The sequence below is a fragment of the Chinchilla lanigera genome, unplaced genomic scaffold (genome assembly GCF_000276665.1).
Source record: "Chinchilla lanigera isolate Chin_1 unplaced genomic scaffold, ChiLan1.0 scaffold00096, whole genome shotgun sequence".
NCBI classification, from domain to species: Eukaryota; Metazoa; Chordata; class Mammalia; order Rodentia; family Chinchillidae; genus Chinchilla; species Chinchilla lanigera.
In genome coordinates this window covers 7454091-7472412 of record NW_004955497.1, presented here as the reverse complement: position 1 = coordinate 7472412, position 18322 = coordinate 7454091, and the positions used below count along the sequence as shown (strand labels likewise).

At 39.3% G+C, this 18322-nt stretch overlaps 1 long non-coding RNA gene across 1 annotated transcript; it reads left to right on the top strand.

Moving 5' to 3' along the window:
• Positions 1 to 8398: 8398 nt before the first annotated feature.
• On the top strand, positions 8399 to 18004 carry LOC102006479. The gene is made up of 4 exons (XR_264210.2): positions 8399 to 8520; positions 10076 to 10195; positions 11029 to 11158; positions 17348 to 18004. It is a non-coding gene; the product is annotated as an uncharacterized LOC102006479 (long non-coding RNA).
• The last annotated feature ends 318 nt before the right edge of the window (positions 18005 to 18322 follow it).

Below are 18322 nucleotides of genomic sequence, written 5' to 3'. Positions count from 1 at the left end.
GTTCCCCTGGCTCAGAATTTCCTACAGGCCAGCACTGTAGGCATCTCAGGATCTGACCTGAGAGGATCACTGTCTAAGCTTATACACATGGGTGTCATAAGGCCCCCTATCTTTAGTTCCCTATGTCATACATAGACCTTTCCATGGAGAAGCTTACAACATGGTATTGACTTCCCTCAGAAGGAGAGAGGGCAAAACAGATGGAGGCCACACTCTTTTTGTAGCCTAGTCTTGAAAATGGCGTCTTGCCACTTTTGCTGTATCCTTTGTGTTAGGAGTGACTTTAGGTCCAGCCTGCAGGCTGGGGATGGTATTACACAAGGGCATGAACACCAGGACAGGAAGATCCTTGGGACCACTTGTTGTGAGCCTTTTTAACTTTAATCAAAATCAGTTAATAGTTGGGACTGAATCAAGCGGAGAAAGTCTTCAGCTAACATGATTCCTTTTGTTAACCATCGATCCTAACTGAGGACATTTGGTTACAGCTTGCTGGAATGCTGATATTTTCAAGATTATGCTTACAGTTCACAGGAGGAAAAAACCCCAAAATGTAAGAAATCTGGTCCATTCTGTAAAAGCCTGATAGTGTCAGTGAAATTTTCTGAAGCTTGAGTTTTAAAATTCCATAGCCAGAAGTGCTGAGGAAGGTTTTGCTCATAGGCAAGCAAGTCACTAATTACTCCGAAAGACTTTCCAATGTTATTAGCAAGGTTTAAGTATTTCTACTGCTTTTCTACAGCATGAAATTTGTACTCTCTGGAAATACTACCTAAATCCCATTTCAAATTAAAAACCCCATATAAAATTGATCCCCTTTCTTTTGTTTAACTTACTTCCTCTCCTACTATCTCCAACAGGAATTTTCCATTGCAACCTGACTCATCCACTGATCTCCCCTATGAGGCCATCCCATAGCAACCATCCTGATTGATAACGTTCTTTATATTTCACTCCATCATAACATATTCTTCCCTCTCCTTCCTTAAAAGTCTGCAGAAGCTCATCTTTCAAACTCATCTTAGCAGATTTTTAATCACACAAATCCAATTATACTTGAATTAAGGTGCAGACCAGGGATGATTAGGAGTTGTTATTAGATGTGTATATTGAAATTGAATATTTCAGAAATAAAAGATTTTCAAGGTGCAGCCATAGAAATAGACTGGTAAAATGTGCAAAGTTTTTGGCAGCAAGGGTATCCATGCTCTTTGGAGGTAGGTGGTTGAATGCTTGTACAACTTTATGATAAGGGTTGGGATGGTGTATCAGTCAGCTTTTTGTTGCTGGGACAAAATATCTGACATACTCCATTTAAGGGAGATAATGTTTATTTTAATTCAGTTTTACCACAGATTTAAATCCTGGTCAACTGGCTCCAAGGCAGAAACATCATGGCAGAAGGGCATGGTGGGGGAAAGCTACCCAATATCCATGAATCAGAGAGCAGAAAAAGAGCCCAAGAAAAAGGGGCCAGAAATTAGATACAGTCCCCATGGTGGTCATGTTCCCATGACCCGCCCAGACACATCTGGAAGTGTGCTTTACTGATTTCTTAGGTAACCCTCAAGCCAATCAAGTTGACGATTGACAAGAGCTATCAGAAGAAGGGAGAGGCAGAGGAGTGAAGGGAGCCAGATAAGGGAGCAGCATTCCCTCAACTCAATTCAGGAAACAGGAAGTTGTGCAAAATGTTACTGTTTTTAAAGATTGGTAATGGCCAACATTTAAACTTTTTTTAAAAGCATGGTTTGAAGAATTGACTGGCTATGTGGATTGTGCCTCAGGTCCCACCTCCTGATACCAATAATCCTAAATATAAATCATAACCAGCCTGAGGTCCCTGTTGGCAAATGGGTAAGCTTGCAACTCTGGGAAGATTTTTGTTTTTGTTTTGGTGCTGAGGGTGGAACTCAGGGGCTTGTGAAAGCTATGCAAGTACTTTATCACTGAGCTACACCACCCAGCCCTGGAAAATTTTTAGATGCCAAAAAACTTGATGCCAAATTACAAAATTAATATTTTTGTACAGATCTTGTGCTAAATTTTGCAGTCATTTGTATAGTTTCTGTATTTTATTCTTGATTTGGGGTGTTTCATATTTTAATAGAATCTGACATACTACACTTGTGTTTTTAAGTGAAAAACTTAGAAATATGTAGCTAATTAAGTTTGTAATCATTATTTACTCATTTAAGGGAATCTGATGATTAAATGTAGGAAATTTGCCTTATTATGCATGTAAATACTGCATAAGTGCTGAGAAAGTTTAATTAGACTTTTATTAAGTGTTTGGATTGCTAAAGAGGAAAAATTTACTAACTGTGTGACTGTAGTTTGAAATATCTGAGAGAATAAATGTTTAAAGGGACTTAATAAAATTCAATTATTTAAATTTATAAAATGATTATTAGAATATAAGTAAAGAGTTTTAAATTTCAAAACAAGCTATATTATATTTATAAATAAAATTACAATATTTGTAAGTTGATCTGAAAAGCTTCAAAAAACTAAGTTCTAAAGTTTGAGATCATAATAACTAAATTTTAATTAAAATAGAGGTATCTGTAGAATGTTCAACACCATGCATTAGTTACATAAATCATGAATCATGCAATGATGGAACATGTAACTATTAAAACCTGTAAAATCATCAACATGGGCAGTATTTGATATTTTATAAAGTAAGCTCAATAAGTGCAATATTAGATAATTTTTAACAATATGTCTAGATTTATGTATACATATATGTATAGCAGAAAAACTAGATAAACTTACATAAGTTATAATTAGTTCCTGGTTGTAATTAGTGTGATTGTGCATGTGGACATTTTCCAATTTTTTGTCTTTTGCCTTAAGCATGTATACTTCTGCTAGATAAAGAAGGTTCTTTTTAAAAGAGAACTGAAGGGGCTGGGGATTTAGCTCAGCGGCACAGCACCTGCCTGGCAAGCTCAAGGTTGCAAGTTCAATTCCCGGTACCGGAAAAAAAAAAAAAAAAAAAAAGTAAAAGAGAATTGAAAAATAAAAACAATAGTCTGGATGGAACAATGGACAGCCACAAGAATGCCAGAATTTTAGGCTTCATTATGTATGGAATTGGGAGAAATAAGTAGCTTCTGAGACAGGTACAGAGCAGGCAATTTCTTTAGGCCAAAGCCAGGTTTCTAAAACCCGGAAACGAAGAGAATGTTGTATAGGGAGTTGACTACATCTTCCACTCTGACCCTGTTCTGCCTGGCACATGCATCTAACAAAGCCAGCCTGAGACTGCTGGAGGTGCTTGCCTATGGGACAATCAGGCTGTATTACACTGTACACTTCTTTGAATACGAGCATTACCTTCCTCACCTCCGTGATCCTGGTGCTTAGCACACAGAAGGCACCTTGGTTTGTTTAGAACATCCCCTCCAAAACTCAGGTTGAAATGTAGTTGCCACTGTCATGGAATGGAGAAGAGGGAACTCTAAGTAGTGATTAGGGGACTGGGAGAATAGCTCAGAGGTAGAGTGCTCGCCTGGGTTCGATCCCCAGCACCACACATAAAAAGGGGTGATTAGTCCTACCTCACGGATGGATCAACACCGTTATTGAGGGAGTGGGCTAGTCATTATGGGTGTGGCTTTGCTATCGGTGTGAGCTCTCTTGCTCATGCATAGTTTTCTTCTTCCCTCCACCCCAGCCTCTTGTCCTCTCTTCCATGTGACACCCTCCACCACATCATCTTGCAGCAGAATCCTTTGTTCCTGGACTTCCCACCTTCCAGAACTGTGAAAACCCAATTTCTTGTACATTACTCAGTCTGTGGTCTCTATCAGACCAATGGAAAGCAGACTAAGACATACCAAGCTGCAAGAGAGACGTTAGGAGCGTAGTTCAGTGGTACCATGCTTGCCTAGCATGTGCAAGGCCCGGGGTACCGCCCCCCAGCACTGAAAGAAAAATAGAAAATGAAGAATAACTCTGTACTTCTCGCTTTTATACCACACTGATTTAAGTTCTCAGTGAAGTCATCCCTTTTAGTTAAAGCATTGTCTCCAAAAACTTCCCTCACTGATTCCATTCATTCTCAGGAATGGCAAAATGGTGATCATTTCTGAGATGGAGTGATGGATACACTTATCATTATATTGTTCTCTCTAATTTTCTGTATGTTTGAAACCTCCCATATTAAAAGATTTTTTAGGAACTTCTCAACAAAACTATGTAGCAATGCAACAATTATTTACTGCTTTATGAGCACACTGTGCAACAGTTGTAGTGTTATGGTCTAGGAATGTGAGTGTGAGTAAGACTTGGAGGTATGAATGTCATGGGTACCAGTTGAAAAACGTACAGGCTAAGAATCATGGGAAAGTACTATATGCGGAAGTGAAAAGCATACAGCTCACTCATACTAGAGGTGGTGGTAGTGACAGATTAGCCAGGGATGAATCTAAAAGGTAAATAAGTCAACCGCCTGGAAGGGGGAAGAGCCACGGTGAGAAAGTGGACTGGGTCATTCCAGATAGAAAAACCATCAGGTATCAAGATGTGGAAACAATGAGTTTGATATTCAACTATAAGTTCAAGTATTATATAGGATATAAACTAAGCTGTGTTATTATAAAAAGACCCTGAAGCACAATGGACTATGTAAGACTGATGTTCATTTCCTTTATGTAGTGGACCGGCAGGATGTAGGTAGTGCAGGTTCTGGGAGTTGCTTATCTGAATCCTAAGTGCCTTCCACATTATTGTTCTACCATACCCTAGGACATTGTGCTTGTCTGTATTGTGAAATGGAATTACTGTCTGGTTAGTGACTTTTCTCATTGCTGGGATAAAATGATCAACACCCACAAGTTAAAGGAGGAAAGGTTTATGTTGGCTCACAGTTCATAGAGGTTTACAGTCCATAGTCAGCTGGCTCCGAGGCAGGGCAGCATGGCATGGCAGAGGAGAAACAGTCCCTGGTAAGGAGGGCAGAAGCAGTGACTCTGCCTTCCTTCTTTCTCTTTACATTCCATCCAAGCTACGAGCCTATTTGTTGGTGCCACACAAACACAGGATGGGGTTACCCTCTTCAGTAAATCTATCAGCCAAAACTACACTACACTAAACAGTGGACCGGTCCTGTTATCACCTACCTATAATCCAATATCACACACACGATCCAGCCACCTGCCAAAAGCCCCAGCTATGAGCACATGAGGCTCTGGGGGGCTGTCTCTACATCTATGGAAGCCATAACACTGTCACATCCATGTCATAGCTCAAACGAAGGAATATACTTTTTGGTTATATGGCCTCACATATAATCAGTGTTTTCAAGGTGCCATAGAAAGGTTTTGTCTGCCTGTAGGATACAAATTCACTATCCATATGTTAAGTTTTCCCTTTTAATTATGGTTTTCAAATTTTCTATGTCCTTATTAATTTTGACAAAATTTGAAGGATCAAGCAGTCCGTACAATAGGTGCCACCATCTTTGTCACCTGTATCCTATTCATGAACTTGCTCCTTAGGTGTCCTGAGGCATCCATCTCTCCCTGCTTCAAAGTTTATGCTCTTCTAGACTTCTCTGAAGGGGAACAACACTTAACCCGTGGGATTGTTATTCTAATTAAATGAGATAGTGTTTGTAAAGTGCTTAGTACAATGTTTGCCACATTGTAAGCACTCAAATTGTAGTAATTATTATACTGAGACATAATGGTTATGGGCAGGAGCTTTGGATCCCAGCCAATCTGAATTCCAATACCATCTGGCCTCTCCGTAGCTGTGAGCCTGGGTGTGTCACCTAACAGCTCTGAGCTTCAGATTTCTAATGGAGAAAATAGTCCCACTGCACAAAAATGCCGTGAATTAGACATAGCTACTGTGCATTTTGGGGCTTTGCCTTCTAAAAAGCATGTGCATAAGTAATTTCTAAACATTTAATGGGGTCCTTTTATATACTTTATACTTTTTTATACACTAATGCTTGAAAGTATAATTTTCCACAGCTCCTTTTTTTATTTTAAAGAGAAAAACCAATAAAAACTGATACAAAATTTCAAAACAAGATAGTAGGGGAGTAATGATGGTTAGTACACTACTTATTGTTATCTTCAAAGTAGTTGCTCAAATTACAGGATATAGGCACAAAAGATAGATCAAACAATATAAGCCCAAACATTTCTTTTCAGTAAACTAATAGAAATTAGTAATATAGTTATTCTATCTTATATATATATTCACTTTTCCTTTTCCCTCCCTTCTTTTCTCCTTCCCTCCATCACAGTTTCTCTTTCCTGTTGAACAGTTTCCTCTCATTTCACAATATCTATTGTACATTTTGAGTCTTATTTACTCTTTCAGCTTCTTACACTAGGGAGACAATACATTGTTTATACATGTGAGACTGATTTATTTTGTTTATGACTATAGTCTCAAGTTGCATCCATTTACCTATAAAAGTCTCCATTTTGTCCTTATTTATGGCTGAGTAGTACTCCATTGTATAAAAATAATACATCTTTTTATCCATTCCTCCACTGATGGGCATTTGGGTTGTATCCAAGATTTAGCTATGACAAATTGTGCTGCTATAAACATGGGTGTGCATATATTGCTGTGGCATGATGATGTTTTTAATTCTTCTGGGAAAATACCCAGAAGGGGAATAGCTGGGTTAGGTAGAACCTCTAAGCCTAGTTTTTTGAGGAATCTCCACACTGATTTCCACATGGTTGCACCACTCTACCCTCCCACCAACAGTGGAGAAGTGTTCCTTTTTCCCCACAGCCCCTCAAGCATTTGTTATCGGTTGATTTCTTGATGATAGCCATTCTTTCTGGGGTAAGATGGTATCTTGGTGTTGTTTTAATCTCCATCTCTCAAATGAAGAATGATGTTTAATATTTTCTCATATATTTATTTACTATCTGTATTTTTTCATCTGAGAAGTCATATTAATCTCAGATGCCCATTTTTGGTTGGGTTTTTAAATTTGGGGGGGTCTGATATTTTCAATTATTTATATGTTCTAAATATAAGTCCTTTGAGAGACTGTTGGCTAAATTTTTTTACCACTCTGTGGGTTGTCTTTTCACTTTGTTGACGATTTCTTTTGTTGTGCAAAAGCTTTTTAATGAGATGAGATTCCAGTTGTTGATTCTTTGGAGTATTTCCTGTGCAGTTTGGGTTTTATTCATCAACTCTCTGCCTACCACTCTCTTCCTACACCAATGTCTTCAAGATTTCTACCTACTTTCTCTTCCAGTAGATTTAGGGCTTCTGTTTTAATATTTAGACCTTTGATCCATTTTGACTTTAGCTTAGTGCATGGTGATAGACATGGGTCTAATTTTAGTCTTTGGAATGTAGAGAGCCAATTTTTCCAGAACCATTTATTAAAGAGACTATCTTTCTTCCAGTGAACATGTTTGGCCCCTTTGTCAAACATAAGGTAGCTTAAGTGTGTCTGTAGTTGTGTTTTCATCTTCTAATCTGTTTCATTGATCCTCAGGTCTGGTTTTTTGCCAGTATCATGCTGATTTTATCACAGTAATTTTGTAGTATAATCTCAAGTCAGGGACTGTGATGCCTCCTGCCTTGCCTTTGTTGCCCAGAATTGATTTTGCTATTCCAGGTCTCTTCTGGTTCCAAATGAATTTTAGGAATGTTTTCTCTAGTTCTGTGAAGTATGCTAATGGTATTTTGATTGGTATTGTATTAAATCTGTACAGTACTTTTGGGAGTATGGCCATTTTCACTATGTTGGTTCTTCCTATCCATGAGGAAGGGTTATCTTTCCATTTTCTGATATCCTCTTTTTCTCTTTTTTAAGAGTGGTGTAACTTTCAATGTATTGATATTTTACTTCTTTTGCTAGATTGATTCTTAAGTATTTCAATTTTTGGATGCTATTATGAAGGGTGTGATTTCCCTAATTTCTCTCTCAGTGAGTTTGTTGTTTGTGTACAGGAATGCTATTGATTTTTGAGTGTTGACTTTGTATCCAGCTACACTACAGAATTTGGTTAAACAGCTCCCATTTTTTGTCTTAATTTCTAAAAGTCACCCATGTTGTGATTGTTTGTAAAATAAAGTCTATTTAATAAACCAGTTATAGCCAGTCTGTATAAGAATCACATGGATTAATTTCTAGGCACTGCTTTTGAAATCTGTGCTTTAGAAGTTTATGCTACTTCATGTTGTCAACTTGACTGGCTTAAAAGACTCATAGGGAGATGTTAGTGTTGTGAGGGCATCACCCTCATCATTGGCTTAACCTATTGATGAGTTCATAGGTGAATCGAGGGGGCTAGTTAGAGTACCAGGGTCATGGGCCCTGTGGTCTCAGGGAGTATAGATGGGCCCTGGCCTCTTCTTCTTTGTCATTTCTCCCCTGTATTCTACTTCCCAGGCACCACAGAGTGAGCAGTTTGGCTCCACCAAAATCATCTGCTATGCTGTTTCTGCCTTCAAGCCAACCAACCATGGACTAAAACCTCTGAAACTATGAAATCTCTCCTCCCTGTTACAGATGTTGAGGTATTTTATCCCAGCAACAGAAAGCTGGCCAATACAAGGCTGAATCATGTCCCCCTACAAAAAAATACCCTGTACTTTAAAATGTGACCTTCTTTGGAGATAGGGCCTTCATAGGGGAAGTCAAGTTACAGCAAGATCATTAGGTTGAGCCTAATTAGGTAATTTGGACACGTACACACAAACACACACAGAATATCATGCAAACATGCAGGTAGAGATCAGGGCACTTGGAAAAGAATCCAAGGAGCAAAGATTGCCAGCAAACCACCAGACTGAGGTCTGGACAGATCCTCCCTGATAGCTCTCAGGAAGAAGCTACCATGCTGACACCTTGACCTCAGACTTCCTGCCTCCAGTTTGTGAGGAAATAAGTTTCTGTTGTCTAAATCACCTAATCTATGGTATTTTGTTATGGCAGACTGAGGAGGCTCATATCCTTTTTGTTGCCCACCTGTGGGAGGAGATGATTATTTTGAAATCATTGTAGGCATAAACAAAGGACTGTTGCTAGGAAATACTGCAGCTGGAGGGCTTTTCTTTTCTTCCATCCATATCTCTCAATCTCTCAATCTCTCTCTCTCTCTCTCTCTCTCTCTCTCTGTCTCTCTCTCTCTCTCTCTCTTTCTCCTCCCGCCCCAGTACTGGGGAATGAAACCAAGGCCTTCACAATGAATTACAATCCCCATCCCTTTTTATTTTGAGACAGGCTCTTGGTAAGTCACTTAGTTGCCCAGGGTGGGCTTGAACTGCAATCTCCCATATTGCTGTGATTACGAGCATGAACCACCATGCCCAGTCACAGCTAAACTTTTGCAATTCGGTTGTGTGCCATCAAGTCTGTATTTTGAAAACAGTGTCCAGGGCTGCAATCTGCTTCATCTCATCTCCACTGAACAATAAATGACAGTCAAGAGCAGTGGACGAGGGATGAAGAAGGGGAGGTATACTCAATGTATTCAGGATAACCTAACCTTTATTCAAATAAAGCCATTATTCCAGAATTCCTTTATTATAGCAAATGGTTAGAAGATAAGGTACCTAGGGATCTACTGCTCCAGTTCAACAGTTAGCCACAAGTGGGATTTTTTTTATCAGTCCTGGGGCTTAAAGCCACAGCTCACTCATGCCAAACATGTGCACCACCATGGAGCTATAGCCTGATACCCATATATGGCCAATTTTGATTCCACAGTGCTCCATCCCGCCTAGCTATTTTGAATTAAATCTCAGGCTGTATATAATTTTTTCACTATTCACTGAGATCTAATTTACATGCAGGATAGTTTACTAGTTTAGTGCAGCATCCAGTGGCTCTTAGTATGTTTACAGAAGTACACAATGATCCCCACATTTTAATTTTGGAACATTTCTATTGACCTAAAAGAAAACCCTGTAACCACTAGTTGTCACTCTCTATTTCCCAAGCCCCCCACTTTATATCATTTTGCTTGAAAATATTTCATACGCACACCTAAAAAGATAGAAACTACTTTTAAAATATGTAACAATATCATCAAGTGTAATTTTACTAAATACTTTCTTTTTTCAAAACTAGGAAGAATTTCTTGAGAGAAAAAAAGCTTCTGTCTGAGAGGGAAAGAAGGGGACCCGGAAAGTAGTAGTCTGCCAACCCCGCTCCTCAAGGGTGTTTTATTGAGTAAAGCCACGAGGTGAGGTGAGCTTAAAGTGGAACAGAACTCCAATAATTTCTTAATATCAAAGATAAAATCAATGTCTGATGTTTCTTGATTATTTTATAATTTTTTCAGTTTGTTTCCTTGAATTTGTCTCCAAATAACATTCTTTCATCTCGTATTGCAATTGTTAGATATATTTTGTAGGCTTGTTTTTCTGTGTGGAGGAAAGTGCTGGGGATCAGTCTTGTGCATGTTTGTGCATTCTACCACGGGGCTAGACTCTGGCCCATCTCTTAGATTTCTTTTAATCTATGGATTATTTCTCCCTTTATCTCATTTTTTTCTTACAAATTTTGATGTAAGAAACTACATTATTTGTCTTATAAATCATCCCAGTGTCTGGAATTTTCTGATTATATCCCTGTGTTGTTCTTACTATATCCACTGTGCTGTGTAGTTCCTATAAGTTAGTAGCTCGATCTGGGGCCATAATTAGGTACAAGTGTTTGTCTAAGATTCCCTCATAGGCAGAAGTATTGCATTAAACTTTCTTTTGAATGTCCTTTTGTTATGAGATACATCAGTACATAAAGATAATTACATATATATATATAAAGATAATTATATAGTTTAAAAACAATACTGCTAGAAGTGTAGTTCAGTGGTAGAATGGTTGGCTGGCATGGTTTCCATCTCCAGCACTGCAAATAAAATAAACAGAACACTCAGCACCTACCACGAGGTCAAAAGACAATACGTTTTCACCAGTACCTTAGAAACAACCAGTTTTCCTCTCTAACTAATCTTCCCTTCCTAGTCTATTCCAGAGGTAACCATTTTTGTGCTAATTATTCCTTCACTTTCCTTACAGCCTTTAAGAATGTATTTCTCCAGCCACCCACACTGCAGGTGGGACCAGCAGCCCTGCAGTGGGGAAGAATCTGAAGGAGCAATGAGAACGGAGACACTGTTTTCTGAGGGGTCACGCAGAGCAGCAGTTGGTGAGTGTGATGAAGACTAAGAACACAATACAAAGAAACAGTGAATTGAAGAGTTGGTTCTTCGAAAGAGTAAATAGGGTTGGTAAACCCGTAGCCAAGCTTATCAAAAAGAGGAATGAAAAGGCTCAATTTCATTGAGTTAAGAATGAAAAGGGTGAAATCACAACAGGTCCTGCAGAAACCCAGAAGATCATCAATCCCTACTTCAAGAAACTGTATTCTAGTAAGATGGAAAATACAGAAGAAATGGATGGATTCCTAGACACATATTAATTACCAAAGCTAAATCAAGAAGATATAAACATTCTAAATAAATCAATATCAGTCAATGAAATTGAAGGTGTAATTACAAACTTATCAACAAAGAAAAACCCATGTCCAGATGGTTTCCCTGCTGAATTCTGCAAGAAATTTAGAGAGGACCTAAATGCTGCTATTATGTTTATGAGATTCATCCACATTGTTTCAAGTTAACTATAGTTCATGCATTTTTTTTTTTTTTTATCTTTTTGAGACAGGGTTTCACTACGCAGTTCAGGCTGGGCTTGAAATCACTTTGTAGCCCAGGCTGGCCTTGAACTTGCAGCAGTCCGTCTGCCTCAGCCTCCTGAGTGTTGGGATTATAGGCATGTAACACCATGCCCAGCCACCTCATTTGTTTTTCACTGTTGTATTTTCCCTGTATGAATATACTACAATTTGTCCTTTTTTGTTGATGGACATTTAGATTGTTCCCAATTTTTGATACTACAAAATTATGAACATTATGTGGGGGGGGCACTAGGAGTTGAATCCAGGATCTTTGTGTTGAACTGCATTCCCAATCCATTCTATTTTTTATTTTGAGACAGGATCTCTATAAGTTTCCTAGACTGAAGTTTTACTTGCAATCCTCCTACCTCAGCCTCACATAGCACTGGGATTATAGGTATAACTCGTTCAGTTCATATGTGAAAGTTTCACTAAGGTATATATCTAGGGGCAAGGCAGCTGGTTGGAGAGTATGCACATGTCCAATTTAAGTAATACCAAATTATTTTCCAAAATACTTATACCAAAGCTAGGCATAGTGGTGCATATCTGTAGTCTCAGCTCCTTGGGAGGTTGTGGCAAGAGGATCCAAAATTCAAGGTCAGCCTGAGTAATTTATTTGAGACTCTGTCTCAAATTGAAAAATAAAAAGGGGGGCTGGGGATTTAGCTCAGCGGCAAAGCGCCTGCCTGGCAAGCGCAAGGTCATGAGTTCGGTTCCCGGTACCGGAGAAAAACCAAAAAAATAAAAATAAAAATAAAAATAAAAATAAAAATAAAAAGTGCTGGAGATGTAACTCAATGGTGTGCTTAGCATGCAGGGGCCCTGGACTCCACTCCCAGTATCAGAAAAGAAAAAATCCCAAGTGCTTATACCCATGTAGATTTCCACCAGTCATAGGCAAGAGTTCTCCATTGCTCTAAATTGTTCCTAGCACTTGGTATTGTTAGATTTTGCCAATTGGTGGTTTCAAACTGTTAATGAAAGTGTGTAGACTTGTCCTTTATAGTTAATATTTCAACTGAATTCACACAAATCCTACTGAACATTCCTTAGGCTTTTCCATTATTTCCAGGAAAACATATAGCTTTGTATTTTTAAAAGGGCATTAAAGTGTTTCACCAGTGAAGCTATGTCATAATTTTTGAAGAGAAAAAGGGTGAAAGAGATGTTTGTATAATTTAAGAGCTGGAAGCCTGATAAGCTGTTGGTAAGATGGATAATCACTTACTTAGCTATATGACAGCTAAATGCTATAGTCCTAACAATCTAGAGAAAATACATTCTTTGTGTGATTCATATAAGCTACCCCATCCAACACAGAAACAAACTTTCTGATTTCTCCTCTCTTAAGTCATTCTTCCTGGATGCTTCTTGGCTCATCAGAAGCTTCCTCATGATAGGATTCCTACCACGACGTTTGGAACCAAAGTTTCACACTTGGGCTGTTTTGAAATTTGTAATCACCTGTTTTCCTTTAAAACCTGCAGCAATTAGATTTACATAAAAGGCTGTGGTTTAGATCTTAGCAATTGCAGGGCTCACCAGCCCTCTTCTCTTCCCAATACCAGCCTGACTCTTTCTTTATCTCCTCATGTCTAATGTAGTCATGCTTCCTTCCCCAAGTCCTCTTTCCAATCTGAGGCAGACACTAGACTTTTATTTGTTCAAGGAGTGGGGAGAGTCTTGCTAAGGTTCCAAGGCTGGCCTCAAACTCCTGGTTCACGTAATCCTGCTGCCTCAGCATCCTGAAGAGCTGGGACTGTGGGTGTGCACCACTGTACCCAGCTGATATTTAGATTTTTAAAACATTTTTAAATTGTGGTAAAATACACATGTATTAAATTTACCATCTTGTCTTGTGCATGCATGTGTGTGTGTGTGTGTGTGTGTGTGTGTGTTCTTGGGAGCAAATCTAGGGTCTAACACTTGCTAGGCAAGTGCTTTACCACCAAACCATAAATTCAGTCCCTATCTTATCCATTTTTAAGTGTACAGTTTGGTAGTGGTTAAGTGCATGCATCTCTAGAACACATTCTAAATTACAAAACAAAACTCTGCATCCTCTGAACAGCCTCCCGGCACTGCCTGCTTCCAGTCCCTGGTAGTTCCATTTTTGTCCTCTTTCTCCATTAATTGGACCATCTACTTCATGTAGTGGACTTATACTGAGGCAGACGCAAAGGGCCTGATGCTCCTAGAAGTACTTTTTATTCCTCTTTGTGGTTGCCTCAACATCTTGGAGGCAGCCCAACATCGGACACCCCATAGCTGCTCCTGAGACATTTGCTTGGGCTGCAGCAGGCTTTGGTTTCAGACCTTGCCCAGATGATTTGACCCACAGCCTCTCTGGATGATTCTGCCCTTTCACAACCCTTTTTGGTCAGGTCCACAAAGGGCTGCTCCCTTCTCAATGACCAAAAACCAAGTCTCTGATGATGCGCATATGTGAGCCTGCCTTTTGTGTATGAGCACTGCCCCATATCCTTAGCTTGTGAGCTCATGTATTGTCTCCCTTTATGCTGCAATGTAAATTCTAATAAGGCCTCTTTTAGATAGCATGTTTTTGCCTATTCTTGGTTTCTGTCTTGAGTAGAGCATGCTGCGTGGGTATGCTAAAGGCTGGTAACATCAAAAGCCTCCGGTGCTGAAAGCATCCAGCGTTCAGGGATGGTAACACAGAGGGTAGTTAGCAACAGAGAATGATAAAGAGCAAAGGACAATTACCAGGAACCAGCAGCATCTCTAGTGGCCAGAGGAGTTCTTGAGGCTTGCTGGTAGCTGCTAGCTCCAAGCACCAAGGAGGGCCACTAACACTCATAGTCGATAGCTCCTGATGTTCGAAGTTCAGTACTCTGGACACTAAAGAGCTACACTTTGTTAATTTGTGAATTCTATGTAAGTTAAGGCAATGCTGTAGGGAGAAAGGATCCTTTCTCCACTGTTGGTGGGAGTGTAGACTGGTGCAACCCCTGTGCAAATCAGTCTGGAGATTCCTCAGTAAACTAAGACTAGAGATCCCATTCAACCCAGCTATTTCCTTTTAGGGTATTTTTCCAGAAGAACTACAAACATCATACCACAGCGATATATGTGCACCCATGTTTATAGCTCCTTAATTTGTAAGAGCTAAATCGTAGAAGCAACCCAAACAATGGATAAAAAAGATGTATTTTTACATAATGGAATATTATTCAGCAATAAAGAAAGATAAACTTGAGGCTTTCATAGGTAAATGGATGCAAGTAGAGTCCATACCCATAAGTGAAATAAATTAGACCTGCATGTGTAAATACCATATTGTCTCACTAGTACAAGAACCTGAAAGAGTAAATAAAATATGAAAGGTATAATAGATATTGTGAAAGGGAAAGAAACTGCTGAAAGGAGGGAACAACTGGGATGAGGAAAAAGAAAAGAAAGAAGGGAAAAAATATGTGTGTATACACACACACATACACACACAGGGTAGCTGAGAGAGTCATACTACTGACTTCTATTGCATTATTGAAAGGAATAGTTAATGTTTAATTGTTTGATCAATCTTACATGCCTATATTTGTTTAACTGAGTAAGCAATTTGAAGATAACAATATGTAATATAACAACGATTGTTAATTTCCTATCACCTTGTCTGAAATTCTGTATTGCTTCTATTGTTTGAGTGTTTTTTTTTTTTCTGCAAACAGTACAAAGCATTGTGTAAGCCCTTTATTCAACTTGCTCAATGATATATCTCACACAGCCATAGCACATTGCCAAAATCAGGGCTTGCCAATGATACAACCCTACTAACTAAACTGAAGACCTTTTTGGGTATCTCAATTTCTACATTAACTCTTTTTTTAGGTATATATGTCTCTTAAATATCATTATATATATAGATTTGTATAATCATCACCACAGCCAGGAAACAGAACTATTTCATCAACACAAAGACACCCTTCATGTTACCTCTAGTAGTTACAGTCTCCTCCGATCTCAACCCATGACAATCAGTGATCTGTTTTCCGTCATCAAAATTGTTGTTTATGTCTGTTTGTTAATGTATTTTTGTCCTTTATATTTAAAAATTAAAAAAGCAATGAAACCCGAGCCAATTGGTCACATGTTGGTGGCCTATGGAAAGATCCTTCCCTTTATTTTATTTTATTTGTTTTTGGTTTTTTTCCAGTACCAGGAGCCAAACTCATGACCTTGTGCTTGCCAGGCAGGCGCTGTGCCACTGAGCTAAATCCCCAGCCCCAAGATCCTTCCCTTTAGAGAGCCCTGAAGAAGAGGTGGGCAGAAGTGACAGGCATAAGCAGTGGAGAAGTAGCTCAAGAACTAGCCTTTTTCTGACTTCCATCTTTCATGTGGTTAAAGAGCCACACTAGCCGGTGACAATATAGTATTTGTCCTTTTGTGACTAGCTAATTTCACTTAGCAGAATATCCTCAAGATTGACCTATATTGTATCATGTTTCAGAACCTTCCTCTTTTTTCAGGCTAAAAAAATCCTCACTGTATGTACTGACCACATTTCAAAAATCCATTCTTCTGGGTTGCTTCTACCTTTTGGCCTCTGTGATTGATGACACTAGGAACATCTCTTAATCATCCTGCTGTCAGTTCTTTTGGGTATATATTGAGGAGTGGAATTGATAGGTCATATGGCTTTCAAATATTTTGAGAAATCATATATTATTTTCCATAACAAGCGTCTTCAATCGACAGGCCATGAACCGCTCACTGGTTCATGGCTTGTAGGGAACCAGGGGCACAGCAGGAGACTAGCAAGAGAAGTGTCATCGGTATGCACAGCCACTCCCCATCATCTGACTTGCTGCCTGAGCTCTACCTCTAGCAGACCAGCAGCAGCATTAGAATCTTATAGGAGACCCAATGTGAACTAAGCGTGAGAGGGCTCTAGGGCGTGGACTCCTTAGAAGAATCTAATGCCTGATGCTCAGAACTGGAGCTGAGGCAGTGAGGCTGGCTCTGAGGAGGAGCTCCAAATACAGATTACACTAGCAGAGAGGTTTGACTGCACAGAGCCGTAATGACATAATAAAGCAATTGCTTATGCTCATGTCAAAACCTTATCAGTTCTTTGCAAAAGGAAAAGGGACTAAGAGACAGAGGGAGGGGAAGGGGAATGGAGGGGAAGGGAATAAAATAGAATTAAAATGTGTTATGTACATTTTCCAATTCCCCACAATGAATGTAATCATTATGTACTGCAAACATGTATTAATAAATTTTTTAAAGGATTAGTCATGGAAAAAAAACCCTGTTAGTGAGTAACAAGCAAAAATTCAGCTGCATCCGGGGGCAGGTTTCATAGTTGTAAACGTGTTGAGATATTTCAGTTGTACATTGGCAGGCTTTAAATCAGAATCTGACACTTGTTTTAGTCCATGTGTGGCCCCCCACGATTTCATTTACCAATTCCATCTTTCCTCCTCCCCAGCAAGTGCACTTGTTTCTGTCACAGTTTTGATGTGTCTGCAAGCTAACCCTGGCCAAAATGAATAAAGAGCAAGTGCCACTGGAGAGCTTCTCGGAGGAGGGGGAAAGACCCTATGATGAGGCATCAGAGGACTCTAAGTTTGCATAGAAAGCTATGTTTAACAGAAAATATTGAGTCTCAAATAAATTACAGGTTCCTTCCAACAGGTGATTCAGCTTCTTCACGCCTGCTTTGTGCAGTATAATGGCAATCAGCTATCCAATGAACCTGAAAAACCTTCAAGACTTCTTTGCCACATGGAGAACCAGCATGCTACATTAAAAGACAAGCCTCTGGAGGTTTTCAAAAGAGAAAAAGTGTGAACATAAAGAACCAAAGTACTTACTGAAGGCCACCACTTCATCACATGTGTCTGCACTGAGAGTATCATTCTTAGTGGCTAATTAGATTGCTAAAGCTAAGAAGCCCTTTGCTGTTGGTGAAGCATGGATCCTGCCTGCTGTTAATGACATTGATCACGAACTTTTGGGAGAGGCTGTAGTCTAAAAGGTAGCACACATTCCTTGATCAGCTAGCAACATAACTAGATGAATGGGCAAATTAGTAGGGGATATCAAGACACAGTTGTTAAAGAGGATTCATGAGTCACTGTGGTACGCAGCCCAGGTTGTTGAGTTTACCCACCTTGACAAAAAGGCAACAATGCTTGTTTTTTTGTGATAAAGTTTATAGGAGGATGTGCATGTGTGTATGTTACGTGCACTTTTGTTGCTAACCAATACCACAGCTGCAGAACTGTTCATATCTTTGAATGATTACAAATCAAGAGAGCTTAGTTGGTCATTTTGTGTCAGTATATGCATGATAGGATGGCCCCATGACTGGACAGCTTTCTGGTTTTGCTACTCAGGTCAACGAGGTTGCTTCTGAGTGTCAGTCTCGGCGCTATGTCTTTAACATTTTGACCTGTCATAAAACTGTTAGCTAAACTTAACAACTTTTGCAGGATGTGATTGAAATTATCAGCCACGTTAAAGTACATGCCCTTAACTCATGGCTGCTCATGCAGGTCCGTGAGGAGATGGACAAAGAGCACACTGATGTTTTATACATAGAGGTGAGATGGCTTTCTAAAGGTAGATTAATGGTCAGAGTTTCTGAATTACAAGAGCCATGCCAGA